We start from the raw sequence: 14,958 nt of genomic DNA, 5'->3' as shown, positions 1-14,958 counted from the left end.
CATCTTCTCCACCCACCCTAGACCTGGTCTATTTGCCCAGTTCGCAGGGACAGGACAAGAGAGTAATGTGCTCACAACAATTAGGGTAAATGCCATATTTTTTTAAATGAAAATTAATGTGAAAGAATCCATATGAGCAAAATCTCAAATGTTCACATAAAACTGACCTTGCTTCGGTGGCCTCACCCCACCACCTGCCACTTCACACTGTCACAGGGCTCCGTGCTTTGTCCTCAATGCACTCACCACGCTGTAATTCGTTATGCATGGGGTGATGGCTGGATCAGGCTCTGACCCCGCAAGGGCAAGAGCAGTGTGCTTCCCTGGCCCCGGGGCCCCTCGTGCCCAGCTGAAAGTTTGGCATGTGGTGACGAGGTCCCTGGGAAACCCGGAGTGAACATCACAGGTGGACAACAGCCCCAAGAGCGGTGTGTGAGCTGTCCTCTGCTCGGATGTCATGACCTATCAGAGGCTTCCGCTCCCAGCCCTGCAAGACTCTCCCGCTGGACCAGTCACTGCCACCCAGCAAGCTCCTATCTTCCTGCAGGAAGGAGCAGGGCTGGGCTCTGATGACCTTGCCGATGTCATTTGTGAAATGACACATTAAGTGCAGAGCCGACGGGATGCAGTGAGACTCGCAAAACGACCAGGCAGATACTGAGAAGATATGTCACCCCTGCATTTCCTATAGCTTCTGTGACTTTTTTTCCATCTTTCTCACGAGGGCCACCGCCAGACAGCCATGGGAGGGTGTGTCCTGCTGGTCCAGGCACTTGGGTCCCTGGGCTGCTGCCACTGGGGACCCGGGCTGGATCCATTCCAAGGCAGTTGCTCTCTGTCCACTTCTTCCAGAGAACATTTCTATTTTGAGGAAGTGTAATTCGAGGCCGGTGGGAATCACAGTGGATAGGTTGGCCTGAAACACGCTAACGTGCAGGCAACTGCTAAACAAAAATCCCTCAAATAGCCATGCTCTATTTTTGTGGTTTTCTAAGCTCTTTGAAAGGCAAAAGAGAAAGAGATTAAGAAACGCAGCATCTCTCCATTTTCTTACCTGATGTCCCAGCTGCAGGAGAAACAGGAAGGCGGGGGGTGGGGGGCGGGGGGAGCAGAGGGGGTCCCACGCGGGCCGTCTGCTGGTGCCAGCTGCCTCTGCCCAGCCGGCACGCCTGCTCTGTGGGTGGGCACGGCCCCAGCCCTCCGGGTGCACCTGCCTTGTCTCTCTGGTTTGGAGGGGCGATTGTGCTGTTCTACCCTGGAGGACAGAAAAGGGGGGCAAGTATCCCAGTTTTTATCATGCGTTCCCCCGGCTCCTGGAAAGATGTCCAGCTGGAGAGGTTCCCACGCACAGTTCCCGATGCCAGCAGCCCGGTGCTGCCGGCTCCCGGGGACCCAGGCCAAGCCAGACACCAGCCTGGCTCATTGTCGAGGGGACATAGATGAAGCAGGAGAAGCAATACGCTGTTTTGATTCTTTGTTAAAAACTCACAAGCCCTGGCGAAGGGTCAGTCTCCCTTCAGAAAGGACACTGGGTGCCATTTTCCTCCTGGAAGCCCCGTAAATCCCTGCGTCACCTCAACATACAATTCAAAAAGAGGCCTCAAAATTGCCACCGCTGTCATGCTAAACACTGGAAAGTTCTGCTTGACCTTTTATTAACATTTTTCTAAACCAATATGCTTTTTTTTTTTTTGCTACCAGCACCCTGAGGAATTATGAAAAATACTTTTTTCTGTAGTTTATCCCATATGCACTTAATAGGCTCACAAATATAATACCATTATAAAAAAGAAAAACTGCCAGCTCGGCTAAAAAAATTGTCATAACACTAAATTATTATATAAATATAAAAGGAGTGTGTCTGTAAAATATTCACTCAATGAACATCCCAAGGTGATGGTTTTGCTATGTTGTTTTTATTCCTGAGAGATCTATAACGCATTTGGATATGCCACATGTCACCACATGAATCAGGCGGTTAATGCATGTGCTTTTTAGAAGCAGGGATGTCTTCCCAATAGAATGTGCTATAAAAAAATGTAGATATTCGGCTGCTTTGTCTGATAGGCATAATTTAATGTCTTGCTTATAATACTGCATCTTAAGGAAAAATACACACTGTCCTATGTAGTTATTTACAATATATGGCTAAGTCTATGCAAATATGTTTCCCCGAGCCCAGGATTATATAACAAAGGTCAACAATGTTTGAAATATTTTGAGGCATATTCCCAATATACTTAGCGTATGGTGCTAATGTCCAATATATGCACATATATCTTAATATATTTCCAGATATTTCTGTTCATTGTTCTCGCCGTAGCCTCCCACAGAATACTATTAGAGGAATGTTTTCCTCTGAAGAAAGCCAAACATCGCCTATCCATCTTGGAAAAATTTATTAAGGTGGCTAATTATGCGGTCCTTAATATTGCATTAGTACGAAGGTTGCTCAGTGCCACTATAGAAGAGAAAAAGAGAGAAGCCAGTTCAAGAATCCTGAAACCAGAGATTCCACTTATGCAAAACGAGCACCCACCTATGTAATCTTATTTTGGTGTCACAAATTTCCAAATCCGGCCATGACACATGGCACCACACGCCTGCATGCGCGCGCGCGCACACACACACACACACACACACACACACACACACACACACACTCATACACACGCACGTTTGTGATTTGATGTACAAGAAACAGGGATGACAAACCACACAGTCTACCCCCCATTTCTAAATATTGAAATTCTGTCCTGATTTTTCTGAGGGGAATTTTGTGATCGTGTGTAAATTTCATTCAGATCACTTTTTTTTTTTACTAGGTGGTGGGAGGTAATTAGGGGTTTTTTGGGGTTTTTTGTTTTCTTTTTTAATGGCGGTACTGAGGATTGAACCCAGAGCCTCGTGCATACTAAGCATGCACTCTACCACTGAGCTATACCGTCCCCTCACCCCCATCACTTTCTTAAGGAAGGAAAGTTTGGTTCATTACACAAAGGTTGAGGAAAGAGTTCATAAAAATCATACCTCCAGTATCCAAGCTATGTCTAAAAGAGGTTTGTTTGTATCAAAGGTATCTGAGATCTGGGCCCTCGACTCCATCCTCCATCCCAAATCACATTGTTCTCTTAACCATTCTTTGATCACGGGGTTGGACCAAATTCTTAAAAACTACACAGTCACCCATATGCCAAAACAAGCAGCTGAAGCCTTTGAGAAGACGTCAATTCTCGGAAAAGATACCCATCCCCTGAGTGTGAACCAAACTGGACTGCTCAGCTGGCTTTTCATTTCTGTGCTATGGTGACACCATGTTGTTGTCACCAACCCTGGGCCACAACATCACTCCAGAGGTTCACTCTGCCAGGCGTCAACCCCCCACCCCTAGTTTTTAAGGTCCTCAAAAACCCCAAGGCAGAACCTTTGCAAACAATCCACTTTTTAAGACACCACAAATATCACCCACTTTCAAGGACTATGAAGTATGTCTAGACGTCTAGGTCAGCACCTTTTATTAGAATCCTTTTCCATATTATCAATCCAGCCAGCCACACAGCCCACCCGATGAGGCCTCTGAAAGGGGCCCAAGCTATGAAATCAGCTTTTCTCCAACTCATGCTTTGCATCAGCAGAAATGAATTATCCGAAGTGGCCTTAACATGGAGTTCTCACAGGAAAGTAATCACAGACACACACCAGTGCAGGCTCCTGGTGAGAAGACACACTCCTTTTTACTCCAGAAGGAAATTCTATTAACAGAATTTGCTCCAGATGAATTTCTTGTCTTGTCTGACTCTGGCCATGCGGTCCCCTGAACCCCAGTAGAGGTCCCACATGTGTGGGGGAGATGAGAAGACAGGGCAACATGCGTACACATATGTGTTAAAGACAGCCGCTGTTCCCATAAACCATACACTGGCTTCATGGAGCATTCCAGGAGGTTTTCAGGAAAGGCTCTCACAAAGGCCAAGAGAGCTGTGAGCATCTTTGTCCTTCCACTGGAAGCCCAACTGTATATAAGGAAGACCAAATGTTAAATCATTTAAAGAGAGCTATTTTTCATAGTTTCCAGTACATAAATGTGTTTCAGTACATGTTATTGTGAAATAGTGTTTCTACTTACGTTCTTACACATCTGTTGTGTTTACTCATCCTCTCCTTCTGACTTTTAGAAATAGCAATAAATCTATTTTTTAATCCCCTCTCCTGATGACTGATTATTCATCGCTAAAAGGGATGGAGGGAGGCCTGTGTGAGGAGTGATCCACCCTCCAGAGCAAACTCCACTTTCACAAGATAAACAGGGTCCAGGGAGATTCCTCTTCTGTCCTGGGTAGTTTATGCAAACTAAATAAGGAGTTGGTGGCAGCCCAAATAAATATAAATTACCCTCCGGTGGAAACTCCGACCACTTGTTACAGTCGAGTTCAACAAGGAGGAGCCAACGGTGACATCTAGGCAAACAATACAATTCATTTTTATACTGCATCCCTAATACAAAGATCACAAATGGCTTTGTGGAAAGTTAGTCATCCCTGAGCAGAACCGAAGAGGCTGGGAAGCTAACCAGGTGGAGGGAGGAGGGTGAGAAGCCTCCACTGGGAAGAAGGGAGGAGTCGCCAAAGCCAGTGCCTGGAGAGGTGTGCAAGCCAGAAGACAGCAGGCTTGTGCTGTAACAAACAATTTCCAAAGCTCAGGAGCTTAACACCACAGTGTTACTTTCCACCGAGTATCTGGGAGGCTCCACATTCCATGGGACTAGGTGGTCCAAGCTGTGTTGATCTCGTGGCTCCTGCATCTCAACAGCGGCCTCTGAGAGCAGAGGAAGCAAGGGCCATGGTTAGCCACACACAGGCGCATCCATGCTTTTACCTGGGATCAGCCCTTAGACCAGAATAAGGCCCACCCTCTGTATTTGCAAGGGAGCTGGGAAATTTGGGAGAACAGAAGGGGACGTTCAGTGAACATTGCTATCTGATGACAAACCATTCCACAGAGAGTCAGTCATCACAGAGGGAAGACAGTTTCCAAGCAGGACACGTAATAAAGGACGTTCCAAGCACTTTTCCTAAAAAAAAACTGTTTTCTCCCTTTGTCTCCAACTAAACTGTGCATGGTTTAACTGGATTCCTGGAGCTAAGAGGTCAAAGAAATGTAATTTCCTCATCTATAAAGTGATGGTACCAATGCCAGGCTAACAGGTTACATAAAGATCTAAGACTTCATGCAGATGTAAACCTCGCACTGTTAGTGCACACGTAGGTTAGGAGAAGTAACAACCACCGCCACCTGGCCAGCATTTCAGCATGTTGGGACGTGCGCTGGTTCAATGACTAGAACCAGGGTATCGAGAGTGGTCACCAAATCCGGTTCTGTGTGATGTCTAGCCAGTTGCTTAGGAAACCACTTTTGCTTTTAAGGCCTTTCATTGTCACATCTTGACACCTTATCATCTCTGAGTCACATAAGAAATGACCAGGGGGGAGGGTATAGCTCAATGGTACACTGTGTGCTTGGAATACATGAGGTCCTGGTTTCAGTCCCCAGTACCTCCATTAAAAGGAAGGAAGGAAGGAAGAGAGAGAAAGAAGGAAGGAAGGGAGGAAGGAAGGGAGAAGGAAGGAGGGAAGGAAGGAAGGAAGGAAAGAAAGAAAGAGAAAGAGAGAAAGAGAGAAAGAGAGAAAGAAAGAAAGAAAGAAAGAAAGAAAGAAAGAAAGAAAGAAAGAAAGAAAGAAAGAAAGGAAGAAAGAAAGAAAGGAAGGAAGAAAAAGGAAGGAAGGGAGGAAGAAGGAAGGGAGGAAGGAAAGAAAAGAAAAGAAAAAGAAAGGAAGAAAGAAAGGAAGGAAGGAAGGAAGGGAGGGAAAGAAAAGAAAGAAAGAACCAACTGCAAACAAAACCACCTTGAGACTTGATAAAAGGAAAGGGATGGGGTAGGACCTTTCTCACTGGGTTCCATGGGAGATGGCATGGCGTGGAAGAGTGAAAGTATCTTGTCATGGAAGAGTGAAAGTATCTTGACATTGAACCTGGGTTCCAAGCCCAATGCTGCCGTTTGCTAGCTTGGCCTTGAGTGGACGGCATCCTCTGGCCTCTCTTGGCAGGAGAAGAGGAGAATACAAGGAGGATTGAATAAGACAAACCTGCCCAGGACCTTGGCTGGGTGAGTCCTGAGGGCTCAGCAAAGTCTAGTCCTCTTACTCAAACCTCTGGTGACACCCTCACCGCTGGGCAGCCAAACCACAGTAAGATTGTGCCCATGTAGGTGTCACGGGCACGCTGGTTCAGGGAGTGTGTGGGAATAGTCTCCTCTTTGTAATTCTGTTGGTAAAATGGAGCCACTTCCAAAAAGGAACCCATGAGATGCTCCTTGAGGCTTGAACTGGGACCCCTAGAAGCACCCAAGAATGAGGCCATCCAACCCTGGGTTTTCTGGCTCAAACTCACAGAGGCTGGACTTTGCCACCACTGTCTCCTTCAACATTACAGATTGGAATTCGTGTTGAAATCATCCATCCATTCTCAGACTACACCAAGCTGTGCCCAGCTCAGCTTTCTTAACCAGTCCATTGGTTATTTCAATCAAATTACATAAACACAAAGATAAAATCATCAGAAATGCTCGTGTGTCACTGAAAATCTGGCAGGCGGGGCCTAGATTTTGCGGGCAGTTTTAATATCACACTTTGGTGCCTTCCTAAACTAATTTAACCTACTGATTTTCCATAATTACCTGAATGCTCTTCGCGTCCCCTGGTCAGATGGGTTCTGGGACACTTACATAACCGGCATGAAAAAGACGCATTTAGCAGTTCGGACTATTAAGGCAACAAAGCCTATGGAATCTGGAGGTTACTGCATTCTCCCAAAAGTACTTAAATAATAGCCTAAAATCTGAAGAATTACTTTAATACTTCAATAAAAATAACCCAATTCAAAACATTTTCAAGGAAACAGAGTTCTTTGCTCTAGGCTACCGAGTAATGGCAGAGAGAAAGTATATAGCCTGTCACTTCTGATTAGAGAGCTGTGCCTCTGTGCTTTGAATGAGGGGCATGTCTGGTAATAGGAAGTGCAGATATTAAAGTTAATAAAATAATGCGGAATACAATATATATGAAACTTGACCAAGTATAGCACAGAATGTAACATACATTACCCTGTCCCGTCAACTCCTGTGGCCCAACATCTAATGACAAGCTTAATTTCTGCTTCCAATGAGAGTACAGCTAAAAATACAATTTCCAGATTAGACAAATATTTTATCCGACTCTCTAACAAATGTAACCAAGAATGCCTGACACGTCTACACAGATGCCCGGCGACCGTGAGAGGGAATTACCAGGATTGCAAACTGCTCAGCCTGAAAAGTCCACAAAACCTCATCATCTTTGAGGTCATTATAAATAATTAGTTGCCAACACAGCAACGTGGAGGCTTCACCACTGGAAAAAGGACACGGGCGCCTCCATTTCTCTCCTACCCCGAGAGGCTCCCGGCTCCCCCTCGGCACAACAAGGCCTCCCCCAAACAACTCGACACCAAGGCCCCTGCACGCCCATTACTGCATCTTTAATCTAAAATCCCAACACCAACTGTAATGGTTTTGTTTTTCGATACATTAACCTTCAACTTGTAGTTTCACTATGAAATAACCAGCTTGAGAACCTCCTAGTTTTTTCTTTTTTTTCCCCAGTCACCTACATGAAACCATACGGTCCCCACGATGTGACCCTCTTAAGGGATTTAAAAGCAATTCAATGAGCTAATCTCAGTAAGCGTAGAATCAAAGTTCTTGTTCCCATATTTCACTTTCAAAATATTTAGAACTTTGACAGATATGACATTATGTTTTCATTAAAACAGCTGATTTCAAAACGCTGCACTGTGCAGAAACGCCATAAACAGTTTATGATGAACTGCCACGCTCTTAATTAAAACAATAAATCCAACACACAATATTTGTGCAGCCTCCGGTCTGACCTTTGCCTCTTGCTATCCACCACCAAGCCGCGGCGGCGTTCCCAACGCCAGACGGGGAAGGTTTTAAAACATGATCTGAAAGGCACTAAAGATAAAATAAGAGAAAACGTACCATTAGTCTTCGCAGTTATGATTAATTCAGTTCATATTTTACAATCTGGTTATGGAGTAAAACTGCAGACTTTACATCAAGTATTTGCCATTCACTCTACCTAATGTATAAAAATGCTTGATATTTTAGAAAATGGCACCAAGCTAATTCACCACAACCCCACGAAGGACAGAAATGGAAATCATAAACACAGAGAGTGATCAGCTATCCATCCAAAGTGACGAGCAGGACTCACTCGCTGGATGGTCAGCCTCGGACCACAAATATGTCAATTGCAGCCCAGCCTCGCCCGCTACTCTTATCTCCCTGCTGCTAGATTTCAGGTTAAAATATTCCCTTAAATCTCTCACATCGGCTGCTGGAGTAGTCAGCGAGGGCGTTAATTACCAAGCAGGAGTAACAGTAAAATTTGTTGTCCTGGCCCAGAGCCACCAACTTAACCTGGGGCCCCGCCAGCTCTGGGGGTGGAAACTATTCTAAACTGGGTCTCACATGAACCCCGCATTAAGAAGGCAGCAGGGAGCTGGAAGAGCCCATTCTGCAGCCTCTGACTTGATGGACAGACAGCCAGCCAGCAACTGTGCTCTGGAACCAAATGGCCCGGGCCGCGGGAGGAACAGAGGCTTTCTGCAGGAAGGGGAAGAGGTGGTGAAGCCCCTTCCGCGGGGGATGGGGACCCACCCCAAGGTGCCTGCAGCAGTCTGGTCCCCAGGCACCTCCCATCACACCTGACATGAGCATACCTGTCCAGCACTTTCCTCTGGGCTTTGTCCCAGCTCCACTCTTCCTGTCTTTCTAACCCTCCATCAACCCTCTCTCCCCCACTACACGTTCACATGACAAACACATGCACACAGCACATGGCCACACTCACAGCTGAGGACAGCAGAGCCTCAGAGGATGGAGGGCTGGAGGGTGACAATGAGCGGCAGAGAACCTCCCACCCCCTTCAGGGCCTTGTTGGAGCAGCAGGCAGAGCCCACCAGAGTTCCAGGAGATGGAGGAGAGGGGAGCAGTGGCCACAGGAGGCCACGCGGGATCTCTGTCCAGGACCGGCCTCCACCCTGCCCATGCTGGGAAGAGAGACATGCCAGGTGGGTCACCTCCTGGTATGAGGGCAAGACTCCCACCTTAGCCTAGCTCTGGGTATGTTCTCAGGGGTCCATAACTCCTTTTGGTAATTTTGATTTTTTTTTTTTTGCATTTTCACATCAGTAAAAATCCATCTACAGGACACAATGAATATAAATATATTCTGAATCATCTGGGTGACCAACTACCGTACGATTTCCATCCCAAGTTTTCCATTGTGGGGGCAGCAGAGCATACTCCTCAAAACAGCAGAGACTAAACGGGGGGGAGGGGGGCAACTGAATGGGCACTGGGGCTGAGGGAAGGCCAGAGAGAATTATAGAATTCTGTTCGTGGAAGTGTAAGCCCTGTGTTACTCCAGCCTCAGGGTGGGGAGGGGACATGTGCCCTCAAAGGCTGACCTGGGACCCATCAGAAGAGCAGAGAAAACAGCACATAACATGTCCATGCTCTTCCCCACTGAGTCGCCTCTCAGTCCCTGTAGAGTCTGCCCAGGTGGACACCTGGGGTCTTCTCTCTCTGATCCCTTCTGTTCTCTCTTAGCCTCTTTCTATCTCCATCCCTTCCCTCGGGATCCATGTCCCTTGCTAGGGGGGGCACGGTCGCATCTTGCAGATTCTCAATTGCTTTGAGATTTTAGACACCTCAGATTCTTCAGACTGTACCAATGAACTTTTCTTGTTAATCTTGACAGCTCTTTGAGCGCAACTTTCATGTGCTGTTGTGCCAATAAACTATCTTCTGTCTGTTGTCTCTTCAGCAAGGTATGAAGGGAGGTCAAGGAAGAGGGGGGCAAGGAAAGAACTCCTTGTCCTGTCACCAGTGATGGTTCAAGTAGAACACAAGTGGTGGAAAAACCAAATCAGCAATATATCCACCCCCCCTCACCTCTAAAACATGGAATCTTATCCATCTAGAAAGAACCTGAGTCACATCTGTCAGTTCTAGAATCATGCTGTCAGCTGTTATTTCATTTCAGCAAAACAACATCATCCTTCCCATTAAATGAATGCTTCTATTTTAAAATGGATTGGTTTTATAATTTTGTTTGATTACATCTGTAAATGAGACCTGGCTGTATGTTTGTCTAAAAGCTATAAGCACAAGGGGTTTAAATCTACTTTCATAAGATCTTTAGCCAAGAATATGAGACTCTTTCTCCACTGGGTGGTTATAAGGATTAAATGAAATCATGCAGGGAACATGCTTAGCACAGCGCCTGGCACATGGAAAGAACTCATTAAGTGTTATCAAATTTTTTTGTTGATGTATAATGTTATATAAATTACAGGTATACAATATGGTGATTCACAATGCTTAAAAGCTATACTCCATTTATAGTTATTATAAAATATTTGCTTTATTGCTCACGTTGTACAATATATCCTTGTAGCTTATTCTATACCTAATAGTTTGTATCTCTTAATCCCCTACCCATATGTTGCTCCCCTGTTCCCTCTCCCCACTGGTAACCATTAATTTGTTCTCTATTATCTGTGAGTCTACTTCTTGTTTGTTACATTCACTAGTTTGTTTTATTTTTAGGTTCCACATATAAGTGACATCATATAGTCTTTGTGTTTCTCTGTCTGACTTATTTCACTTAGCATAATGCCTTCCACGTCCATCCATACTGCTGCAAATGGCAACATTTCATTCTTTTTAATAGCTGAGTAGTATTCCATTGTATACAGATCCCACATTTTCTTTATCCATTCATCTGTTGATGGACACTTAGATTGCTTCCATATCTTGGCAATTGTAAATAATGCTGCTATGAACATTGGGGTGCATGTATCTTTTAGTGTTTTTGTTTCCTTTTTCTGATATACACCCAAGAGTGGAACTGCTGGTTAATATGGTAGTTGTAGTTTTAGTTTTTTGAGAAACCTCCATATTGTTTTCCACAGTGACTGTACCAACAGTGTATAAGAGTTCCCTTTTCTCCACAGAAGTGTTATTAAATTTTATTATAATTTTATAATAATAAATATTACAGCAAAAAATAAATCAAGTTACTATGGAGGGTGTGCGATATTTTTTTTCTTAATAAGCTACATCAATCAAGCTTTTTGTCCCTCTCCAAAAATTCATATGTTGAAGACCTCACCCCCTCCCAGGACCTCAGAATGTGACTGTTTAGAGGAAAGACCTTTAAAGAGGCAGTTAAGTTAAAATGAGCTCATTAAGGTGAATCATAATCTGATATGACTGTCAACCTTGTAAGAAGATGAGGACACAGACGCACACAGAGGGAAGACCATGTGAAGACACGGGGAGAAGACGGCCGTCTGCAAGCACGGGAGAGAAGCCTCAGAAGAAACCAACCCTGCTGACACCTGGATCTTGGACTTCCAGCCTCCAGAACTGTGAGAAAATAAGTTTTTGGTAAGTCCCCTAGTCCGTGGTATTTCATTATGGCAGCCCAGGTGAACTGGTAGACCTCTGAACCCCGAAGTCAGGAACGTTCGCATTTCCCCATGCTCTGCTGTACCATTCCTTCCACAAGAAGGATCAGTCCCGTCAGTGTGAAGAAGGCAGGGGAAATGATGACTATGAGAGCGTGAGCCCACATCCTCGCCTCCATCCCGCCCACCAGGCTTGCTCATCAGGCTCTGAGACCCTGAGCTGAGCCGTGTCTTGTCCACCTGGGTCTCCCCTCAGTGCCAGTGTCAGCAGGAGGGGCCTTGTGGTCCCCCACCATCTGCACCAAACTGGACACTTCTTGGTGTATATTTCACTGCCTCTGTGCTTCCCGGGGCGGGGACTGGTGGGGGAGGGGGGAGGGCGGTGGGAGGGAGCTGACAGAGCTATGCAGGGCAGTGGTCCCTGAGTGGATGCAAATCCACACAGAGTGGCCACCTCAGGCTCTGGAATCTCGGGAGCATCCTGGCATGCTTCTCACTGCTGCCCATCCATCCTAGGGGCTCCCCGCAGGGCAGGCCAGAGGCACCAGCAGGACCACGTGGGCACACTCGCCCCAGGATTCAGCTCCGCTTTACAAGGGGACAAATGAACCATTTCATTTCCCAAAATAGCTTTCCAGGAACACTTCTGTGCAGGGCCATAAAAGAAGGTTCCAAATAAAGAAATTTTACAAGGTTTTTTGGAGGGGGGCGGTGCGTGGTTGGGTTTTTTTTTAATCTCCCTAAGGGTCTATTGAGTTTTACACCCCTTCAGAGTATCTGTAAGGTGTGGGCAGAGTACGAAAAGGTCTTCTATTAAACGCAGGAAGGAAGTAACAGTTAGAAACAGGTTGGACTCTTTGCCTTCTGATTTCAAGGTAATTCTGTTAAAATCCCACGTTCACTCCTGAGCTCCCATCTGAGAGCAGCCAGCGGACTGAAGGGTGGAGCCCTCTGGTGGTCAGTGGCATTCTAAGTCCTTGCCTGAGGTCTAGCAGGGCCTGAAGCCCCAGTGGCCCAGGGCTAGATCAGCATGAAGACCTCCTGAGGGCAACGAGGGGCAGGGATGATGAGAGACAGCTGATTCCCCTCCCCAGACAGGGCGTGTCCAGGTATCCATGTCCACTGGGCCCTGCAGCAGAGGGCAGCCAGATATACAATGTCCTCAGGCCTCCCCTGCTTCTCAGGACCTGCCTCAGAACAGTCCATCCTGCCGTCAGCAATCTCACCACTTCAGGGTTAGCCTATGAGTTAAAGACAAACTGTGGGCTCCAAGGCCCCTGGTGAAGGAGGCAAGGAAAGGCTTAAAGAGGCAAGGGTAGGCCAAGGGTTCATCAGGTCTGCAGCTACCCCCTCCCCCAATTAGCATCTGTTAGAGCAAGGTATAGAGCGTGCCATGGGTAACACGGGCTTGAGAGGTCTTACTCCAGCTCCAGCACTACTGGCTGGCTGAGTCCAAGCCTCAGCTTCCCCATCTGTACAATGGGAGATGATCACAGAACTTGCTGTAAGAGTAAAGGATTCACTGCACAGAAATGCGGAGGGCCAGCCCGGCCTGGGACACGGCTCTAAATGTAAACCATCATCATCTTGACCAATGTCATGGCCATTATCCTCTTACACTGCGTAGCCCAGCCAATACAAACAACAGCCCATAATGGGCCCCAGCCTTCCCCAGAGACAATACTGTATTTTCTACCAAAGGGGCAGAAACTCTGGCCTAGGACCACCTACATATCCCCCACTGCCAAGACTCAAGCAGCATCAGACACTGTCTGGTTCCTTCTCTCACTCCAAAATCCCTGCTGTCCAACTTCACCGTCAGATAACCAAGGTGGCCAAGACAGCCAGAGCTGAGCTTGCGGACAATCAGTGGTAACTAGAGGGGACACTGGCGTCCCCAAGGCTATTTTCACCTGGAGACTTAATAACTCTCCAGACACCCTTCGATCGGCCGTGAAGGCAGGTCTCTGCCAGAACTGTACCCACATGCACGGCTCCCCCAACCCTCCATCCAGGGCACCCAGCAAACACAGGTTGTAACTTTAAAAGCAGGAAAATCAGGAAGCGGAACATTGCTAATTCTCATGGCGGCATTAACTCATTCGCTTGCACATATGGGGTATTTGGATCCCAGTAGGTCTTCTATATATATAACTTATTATACAGTAGGTGCAACTTGGGAGAATTAATGTTGCTATAGGAACATTCGGATCAAGGCTGGCTTCCAGAGTGAAGAGAGAAAAAATAAGTTTTCCTCCACAGTGTACTTCTCTGTTTTGAGTTTCAAAGAGGAAGCAGCAATGTAATCGAGTCAAATGAGGCAAGGAGGGGCTTCCCCTAGTGGTTTGGGGAAGGTGAGAATGCCTGGAAGCAGCTCCCAGGGGAGACGAGGGGGGAGGCTCAGGCTGAGCCCAGTGCCCATGTGCCCGGGAAGGCTGGAGAGATGGATCTCGGCGGGGGGGAAGCGGGGGGAAACGCCTGCTCTGGCCAGGAGCAGGACCAATGCCAAAGCGCTGGGGAGATTCCAGAAACTCCCTCGAGGAAGGCCGAAAGCCCCATCAGCTCTAGCACGTGATGTGCTCGCCTCCTCCAGCCCCATGCCCCTGGTTCCTAGTTCTATAACTTTCCATCCTTCCTGGGGATAAAGTCAAGGGAAAACGGAGATCAAGGGTGAGCTTCGTGGGCTGCAATGGTCCCTGGATGGATACTGTGGGGACCCACCTCTGTCTGAGGGACAAGGGGACGAGAGCAGGAGCCATGTTGGAAGTCTGCATCCACTGTGAGATTAGAACTCATCTCTCTTGTTTGGACCTTGTGTCCACCTTCAAATCCCCTCCTAAACTAAGCTCTATCTGTGAAAAATCTGAGCCTTTGGTTCACCCACTAGAGGCCTTCCTGACTAGGAACTCTGGATGTGCACTGAATACCCTAAGCGGTCCAAAGTGGATCAGCCTACCGTCTCCTGTGAGGAGAGGCAGGGGTCCTAAATCTCCCTCCCCACCACCTTTCCTACTATATCTGGGATCTTCATGGGCCACAGTGAGAAATTCTCCCCATGGTGAGGGCAGCCCAGGACACCCCAACACACACACCCAGGTTGAGCACATCACCCAGCCTCAGAATTTGGCAACGTGCTGGGCACCCAGAGGCAGCCAAGAAATGTGCTGGCTGAAGGAGGGGATGTTGAGTCCAAGATGGCAACAAAACAAAAAAGGAAAGAGAAAAGAGAGGTCAGCATTCCTAAGACGACTTTCAACTCAGTGTACTCCATGTGCCTGCTTCCAGTACCCGGCATTATACTATGTCCAGGGAAAATGTTCATAAATAAAACATTGCCTCTGCCCTCCAGATGCTCACAGCCCA

This window comes from Vicugna pacos, chromosome 9 (assembly GCF_048564905.1).
Source record: "Vicugna pacos chromosome 9, VicPac4, whole genome shotgun sequence".
NCBI classification, from domain to species: Eukaryota; Metazoa; Chordata; class Mammalia; order Artiodactyla; family Camelidae; genus Vicugna; species Vicugna pacos.
This window is presented reverse-complemented; position numbering follows the sequence as displayed.